At 33.9% G+C, this 7,748-nt stretch overlaps 1 protein-coding gene across 2 annotated transcripts in view; it reads left to right on the forward strand.

Moving 5' to 3' along the window:
• Positions 1-3,950, forward strand: part of SYNCRIP (synaptotagmin binding cytoplasmic RNA interacting protein) — a 28,847-nt gene extending 24,897 nt beyond the window's left edge. For both annotated transcript variants that reach the window (XM_064486889.1, XM_064486888.1), the window contains exon 12: positions 1-3,950. This exon is cut by the window's left edge. The gene's annotated coding sequence lies outside the window, so the exon portion shown is untranslated.
• The last annotated feature ends 3,798 nt before the right edge of the window (positions 3,951-7,748 follow it).

Below are 7,748 nucleotides of genomic sequence, written 5' to 3' on the forward strand. Positions count from 1 at the left end.
AAAATCTTTGTAGATAAAAGCAAGGCTTGTTAAATGATATGAGGGTAAGATTTTAATATACCAAATGTAACATTCTTAGTTGCCTTTAGTTTCAGAGGCTTGTAAGACTTCCTCATGACCATCATAACAGGCCTTGCTTTTGTCGTATTTTGTGGCTGAAAAAGCAGCCTTGCTTCTTCAGATATTGTAGTTATTTGGATGTATAATAGTTTAGCAAGATGTTACTTTTGTAAGACATCAGATGTTCAAAAAAAGTGCATCCGAACTTGTACTAAATACTGCAGTGTCCCTTTATAAAAAGTCAGACTAAAACTGACAATTGTACAGCGAAGCCTGACATTTGGATATTTTGAAGTTTTTTCATAAATCATAGGAAATTAGTATATGGCTGTAGTTTAGCTTTTTAGGTAAAAGGTATGTTTCATTAGTGCATTTCTTATTGCTGATCACTGCAAAAATGTGAATCAGCTTTCCATTTCTTATGCAGGTCATGATAACTTGTAGAATAGAGTACAATCATTTGTGCTATGTTTTTAATTTTCTAAAGCACCTTGATGACAGTGAGTGTTCAGTGGTGAAGCATCCTCTATTGAATCACCCTCAAAAAAAATTTTTTGCCAAGTCCTAAATTGATAGCTTAAAGTCAAAAGTGAAATTATAGTTTAATTAGGACTTGGTATAAAGAAATCCCTTTTCCCCTTCCCCAAAGGGATACTGCAGTTATATCACATACCCAATAGGCACCACGATGAAGATCAGAGCTTATTATACTTAATTAAGGTTTTATACACACCAGTTCCCCCAGTAAATGCAAATTTAACAAGAAAATTAGACATGTCATATGTTAAATGCTCATGGCAAACAATCATTTTGCATTCCTGCAAATAAAATTGTTTTATACTGTAAGCTGGAGGCGAGTGTAACTTATTTTTGTAATAAAGTTTTTATTTTTTTTATGTGTCATTAATATAAATGTGTGTTAGTGTAGAAATATTCTGGTTTAAAAACTTAGAAATGCACACATTTCAGTATGTTTATTTGTACTTACATAATTTTAGATAGTGGTTGCCAATAGCCTGTATGTTTCACATTAATTGGTTTTTTTTATGTTATCTTAATAAACCATTTTAGTATGTTGTATGTCAGTTACTGGGATAGCTGGGACATAGAGTGTAATTTAAAATTTGTCAATAAGTATTCATTGGAATATTTGTAAATGTGCCTTGCCGGTTATTGAAACTTACCTACAAAATGAGTATGGGGTGACAAAAATTAGTTCCTGGTGCTTAATGAAACTTTTTGCCACTGATTTTATATATATAACCCCGTGCTTTTTTAAAGTACATCTCTCTCAAATCTTAGTATAAGTTTGAGGGCTACACAAAACATTTACATTTCATTCTAACATTTAATGAGTATAATAGGCTGTGGAAAATGGGTAAATTAAATGTAGCCTTCAGTAAAATTGAATCTCAGTGTAATCCTTGGTGCTGGCATTTCCCAGTCCCAAGGAGTTAAATGATCCCATTGAAGAGGTCATTGCCATGCCTATTGGCACTTTACTGTCATACCCTTTTTATGGGACACTGTCAAGGTGTTTAAGTTAATTCTCAGAATTATTTGTTGGGATTTTAGAACAGGTTTGTTTTAAGTAAGAACTGCATTGTCAAAGTTGAAAGATGAACATTTTTGTGAGTCCACAAATGTGTTCTTAAAACATTAAAATACGGAGCTGTGGGTTTCCAAGGCTATTTGGCATTCTTAGTTTGGGGATTTGGGAGGGAAATCTGATATTAAAAAATTGTGAAGAATTGATGGGTAAATGTAAAAAAGTGGTGATGAAATATATACACACTCAAGTGAAATTACTTGACAGTGTTCATTCGAATAACTTTGAATTTAAGCCATTATAATTACTTTTAAAATTAAATAATCATTTGCACTGTTCTGATAATGGGTGCAGTTTTTGAGCAATATAATCAGAGCTAAATATGCATGTAGTGATTAGTGATGTGAACAATTAAGTTCTGAGAAGAAATACTAACTGGTTTTTCAAACTTAAATTTCTGTAGTAAAATCAGTATCAAACTCTTATCAGAGATCAAGGAAAACAGGCAATGCATATAAACATACTTTTGAATGTTGTGTGGCCTATAAAGCAATAATGCAATTTTTATGGAATGTCATGGGATATGAGAAATGGAAATGCAAAAATAACTAATCCTTTAGTAAAAATGTCAACATGTTAAAAGGGGAATGTTAATTAATGTAGGTTATTGCTATATTTGTGATTTGTTTATGGGTTCTTGGCTTTGACAGCTTCAAAGAATGGACAGATGACAAGTTACAGAAATTTTGTATATATTGTCAAGGAATGGGTCTTAAATCCAAGAGTCAAGTCCCTTCCTTGGGGTGAAAATGTATCCTTAAAGCATTCTGATTGTTAAAAAAACTTGAGTTACCTAACCAAAGCAGACGCAAGATTTTGTTTCTGCAGACTACTTGGCAATCAAAAGTGATCATCAATTTAGTTAATCAGTTTTCAGAAAGTTGCTTTGTGAGAAAATTGTGTTACACATATTCTCCCAAACATGCTTTTTGTGGAAGGTTTTCAGCCATTGTGACGGAATCAGATGTTAGGAATGAAGGGGGGTGGGGGATTTAGCACAAAAAGCGGTTGCACACTCATGATGGCTACTGTTGTAGCATCATGAGAAATTTTATCTACCAATTACTGCGAGTCTGATCTTACAAAATACAAACACTTTCTTCACGATCAAATAGGAACATCATAGGAATGGTTTGATGGGGTGGCCTCGGGTATTCACTTGTATAAAGATATTTGAAAAGACTTTTATATCAGGGTGAATATCATGCTAAATGGGCAAAATTGTCACATTCCGGATCCTTTTTTTGACTGCTAAGTTAAAAGTCACTGTTGAGAAATACAGAAGGAAAAAAAAAAGACCACCTTGTTTTTTACAGAGTATGACATAGTCTATTTTCAGGGGAGAAATTAAAAAGTAGAAGGACTCAAAGCATTAGGTGAGAGAGCTAACCCCCTACAGTAAATGATTGCTCAGGTTCCTAAAACTTCCAAGAATCCCCACAGTGATCATTTTTCTCCCCAGTGACATACACCATGAAATTTTTATGACCATAGGAATTCAATGGTATAAAATGAATGAATAAAGAAGTAACAATACATAAAATGAATAAACTTGTGGGGATGATGTTTTAAAATGTAGTACTAATTACTCAGTACCACTCAATAGGGCATGCCACTACTTTTCTTAAGATGCTAATTATAAATTAAATCAATGTTCAAAGACATTTTTAACTGTGGGCAAATTAGTAGATGGACTCTTTGGTCTGTCACTTTTTTAAAAAAGTACTTAAGATATAAGTTTTATTAGTACCACAGTCTGCCTTCAGTATATGCCTAAAATATTTTTCTGGACCAGGAACATTCAGTTGAAAGAAACACATCTTTTTTATGAATGCAAAACAGTATTATAACTAATGCCCTGGTCCAAGATTAAGTTTTTAATGATAACAGTAGTCTGATAAACATTTAGAAGTCTGGCATTGAGAAACAAAAGCTTGTACCTGACTAGTATTTTTATTTAAAAAAATATTAGTTCTGTTAGCTTATTTAAATTCTCTGACATTTATTTATCTGTAGAGTTTATATTTATTTCATTCCTTTCATCTCACTGAAAACTGTCTGCAGGCTCTTTGATTTGGATTAGATGTGTGAAGTACTGTCTTTTGCCAAAAACCTCAAATTACCTGTTCTTTTCAACGTAGTGGGTTTGTGCTTGTTTGGCGATCAGTTCAAAAACTATCTGTACTATCTGTACTGCCTCTGATGTTAAGATTTTATGTATAGCATAAGGAAGCTAGCTCTGACTATATTTTCCTAAGAATAAAGACCTATTTTTGTAGCATGTCTTAGGATCTCCAGGAGTCCAAGAGTTATTGTGGGTGTTCTCCATTTCATCATTTTTCATTTAACAGCTTTTGAATAGACACTTGGAATATTTAGAGCTCTTTTCACCTTTTTGATTATCCATACATTCAAAGTAACTAGCCAATGGTAAAAACAAATTCCCCACAACCTCTAATTCAAGCACATAATGGGGAGATGTATAGAATAAATGTATAGTGCTGGTCTCCACTTGATTTTAATTGACGATGAAAATATTCTGTGGTCACACACATGCCAGTGGACTAAGTGAATAAGTTAATGGTAATTTGGTTCTGCTTCTCTGGTAACATGCCCCCACCATTTAGTGTTCCACTATGACTCTGAAGATTTGGAAATGAGTGATTGAGGTTGCAAGTAATTTGGGAGAGTGGAATGAACAAACTGATCTGTTTTTAATGTTGCATTCTTAGGTGACTGCACAAATGAGGTTAGGTGAGTTCAGCTTAAAATGTTTTATTAAGCCAAGTTGGCAAATCATCATCAAAAGGTGGGGAACTTGTAAATATATTCAGGGGGTTTTGGCTCAGCCCTACAATTTCTTGGTGGGGGAGATAGTTTTGGTCACTTCATCATGACAAAAATCCTCTTAGGTCACTTAGTACAGGGTTTGTGTTAATGATTACTAAAATTTATAGAAATGACGGAAAAAAGTTTTTGTTGTTTTGGAATAGTCATGGAAGTTTTATGCCTGAAATATTCTGGTGTACTCCTAGGGGATTTTGAAAACCATTTACATTGCCTATTTGGCTTCCTGTGGAGATGCCAAACTAGTACATTTTTTTCTTGTTGAAATCAAGACTTCTGAATAAGACTTTTTGGGTGAGGGAGACGTCCTAATAAACCATTTTGGAAATAAGTGTCTTCAAGTGTTAGTTTTCCTAAAATGTTTTTTTTTAACACAAGCAATAGGATCAAGATAAGATTGTTTTAGAATAATTTACTATGAGCTTCAGTGACTATCTTTTTTTACATTGTAAAGTGGTTTAAAAGAAGTTCTAATCTGAAGGGAGTGTAATCTGAAGCTGCTATCTGTAATCTTCACAAATTGTCATTTCTTGACAAATATTTTAGGCTTTCAGTCTGTATTCTGAAAGGATTTTTGGGATACAATATACTAGTTTGGGAGAGAATTTTGGGATACCTATGGGAATTGACATCTTCCGTCATTTAAGAACTACAGCCAATTTCTTTTTCAAGGCAAAAGGACAAAGATTTTGATGTGGACACGCCGTTACCACAGATTAAAGAGCATGACTCGAGCGTGTTCATGCTAATGCTAAATTAATACCAAAATTCAGTCTTCCAGGTGTAGAAACATATCTTGAGGTTAACAGGAGAGTGCTAACATCACATCTGGTATGGCTCTAATCTGTTAATTTTAAGTAAGGTAAATAATCATGCCATTTGTGTAACACAATTTTGCATTTGGACTTGTGTCCTGATTTTTTCCTATGGGAATTAGAAAACGCCAGTACTGCAACATTTGAACACAGAATTGCTCAAACTAGTTGCATTTATTTTAATGTCTTAAGTAAAAAAGCCCTGATGAGTTCATTTTTAAGAGAATATTTTTTAATATGTTGGTATTCATGTTGCTTTAATTGGAGAATTCAGGAATTAAGCCTCTAAAATTGCTTTATGTAACATGTCATGAGAAGGGGTGTGTGTGTGTGTGTGTACACGTACGTACGTACTGATAATGTGTTTCCTCAGTACATTTAATACTTGGAATGAGCTTGGAGTTAAACCAGAAATGAGCAATACATCAAAGGTCATCTATAAAAATTGGTGGAATACACTTCTCAGTTCTCTGCAGCCACGTGCATATGTAATACACTGTCGTTTTGGCAAAATTTAATATCTCACTTTCTTCTTGAAATAGTAAAAGTTCACATGAATTTGCAGAAATTGAATCCCTAGGAACCCTTCAACATTGATGGGTGCATATTCCTCTAGGCACCCTGCCTAACTTCAAATTCATTTATAACTAGAATTAAAACATGATGAAAAGCTTTTGTTCTAAAGTTGTATCTTAAGTCTTTGTTGATCTCTTGGTTTTCTTAAGATCCATTTAGCATTTAGGGCAGCATCAGCAGTTAGGGGCCCAGCAGCAGATGCTGTGGTTTCTTTGATTTATCCCTGCTACTCAGTGTCTTTTGACTGGTCTATTTAAATTACTACTACTACCACTGGTTCTTTGAAATTACTCAGTTTTCTTTTGTATATAATCTCTTGCCTCCTCCTAGAAAAGAAGCTCCTCTAGGGCAGGGTATTCTGAATTAATGGTGCTAGGCAGGTGTTTATCAAAACATTTTTTAGTTTGGTGGGAATTTTCAGTTTTGTTTATTTGCTGAATTAGGCTTAGTTTCTGCATGTTAAGTTGAAAAAGGAATCAAAATTTCTGAGCCATTTAATTTACAACGTGGAAAACTTAAAAATTAATGAACATGAAATGCTAATGTTTTAAGCAAGTTAAGATCATGAAGATACATCACTGAAATCGTTTATCTGATACTAAAAAAGTCTTGAAGGGAGCAGTTGGTTGTGGGATTTAGACTGCTTTGTTTTTTACATCAATTTAATTATTAGAACAACCCAGCCCAACAACTTTCCTTCATGCTGATACTCAGCTTAATTGCCAAGTATCAACCTCCAAACCCCATCTGTATTTTCTTTCTTTATGATGAAGGGATACTTCAAGACTCCAAGTAATGATGCTTGAGAAGAGAGAGCATCAGGCTAGGTAACTATAAATTACCCTGAAAACATCTGTTTCTGAGAATAATCCTTACTTAGTGTATTTTAAAATAACTTTAAGCAATGATTGCATCCATATGAATAATCTATACGTACCTTACAGTTGGTTGCTGGTTGAATTTAAGTCACTTGAAGGGAAGGTCTGCATTTAAGGTGTTTTCTCACTACAGTATATATACCTAATAGTTTGAATAGTGATGGATAAAGGTGGTATTTATGCTTAAAAATGCTTAGCTGGTATTTTAATTTGACGGTACTTTAAAGAAAATTTAGAAGACCTATACCTGGAAAACAAGATACATACAGCACAGGTTGTGAAATTCTACTCTGCTCACACCCTAGTCAATTAAAAGATGAATGACTCCTCTCTTTAGTTCTTATTGTAGTTACCTCATAACTGTTACTAAGTTTAATTAAGCAGTATTTTTTTTAACCCCTTGTGAGGAATTATGCTTACTCTAGCCCTGCTCTCCTTCTCCTGCACTATTTTAAGTTCAATTAATCACCTTTATTACTCAAACTACACTTAAGCCTCTGCTTACACCAATTTTAGTATGTTTGCTCCTCACTATGAAAGAAAACAGCACACTCAATACTTTCTTTTTATCTCTCAGTTTCTGTTAGCTCTATGTTTACTTTTCTCTCACTTTTTTTTTTTCTTTCAGGGCATATATTGACTGTAAGTTTCAGCAATAGAGCAGGCTCTTCTTATTTTATATGGAAACTGTCTTGCTCACTCTTGAATTCTGGAGGTTTTTAAAAGATAACTGGTTCCTTATAGGATGCACTGAAATACTAGTTCACTTTAGTTATTTACTTTCTGTGCTTCTGATTTTTCTCAAATGATCTGGTGATTCTGTATTATTGGTATTTATGAAAGAAGGGTATTAAAAGTACCTGGTGTTCCTGGGCCTGTCCACTGAGACAGCTGACTGTAAGTTTGTATGTGAGAACAGGAGGACTAACAGGCTTTATTTTTGTTTCCTTGGGAGCAGGCAGG

The sequence above is a fragment of the Camelus dromedarius genome, chromosome 6, assembly GCF_036321535.1.
Source record: "Camelus dromedarius isolate mCamDro1 chromosome 6, mCamDro1.pat, whole genome shotgun sequence".
NCBI lineage: Eukaryota > Metazoa > Chordata > Mammalia > Artiodactyla > Camelidae > Camelus > Camelus dromedarius.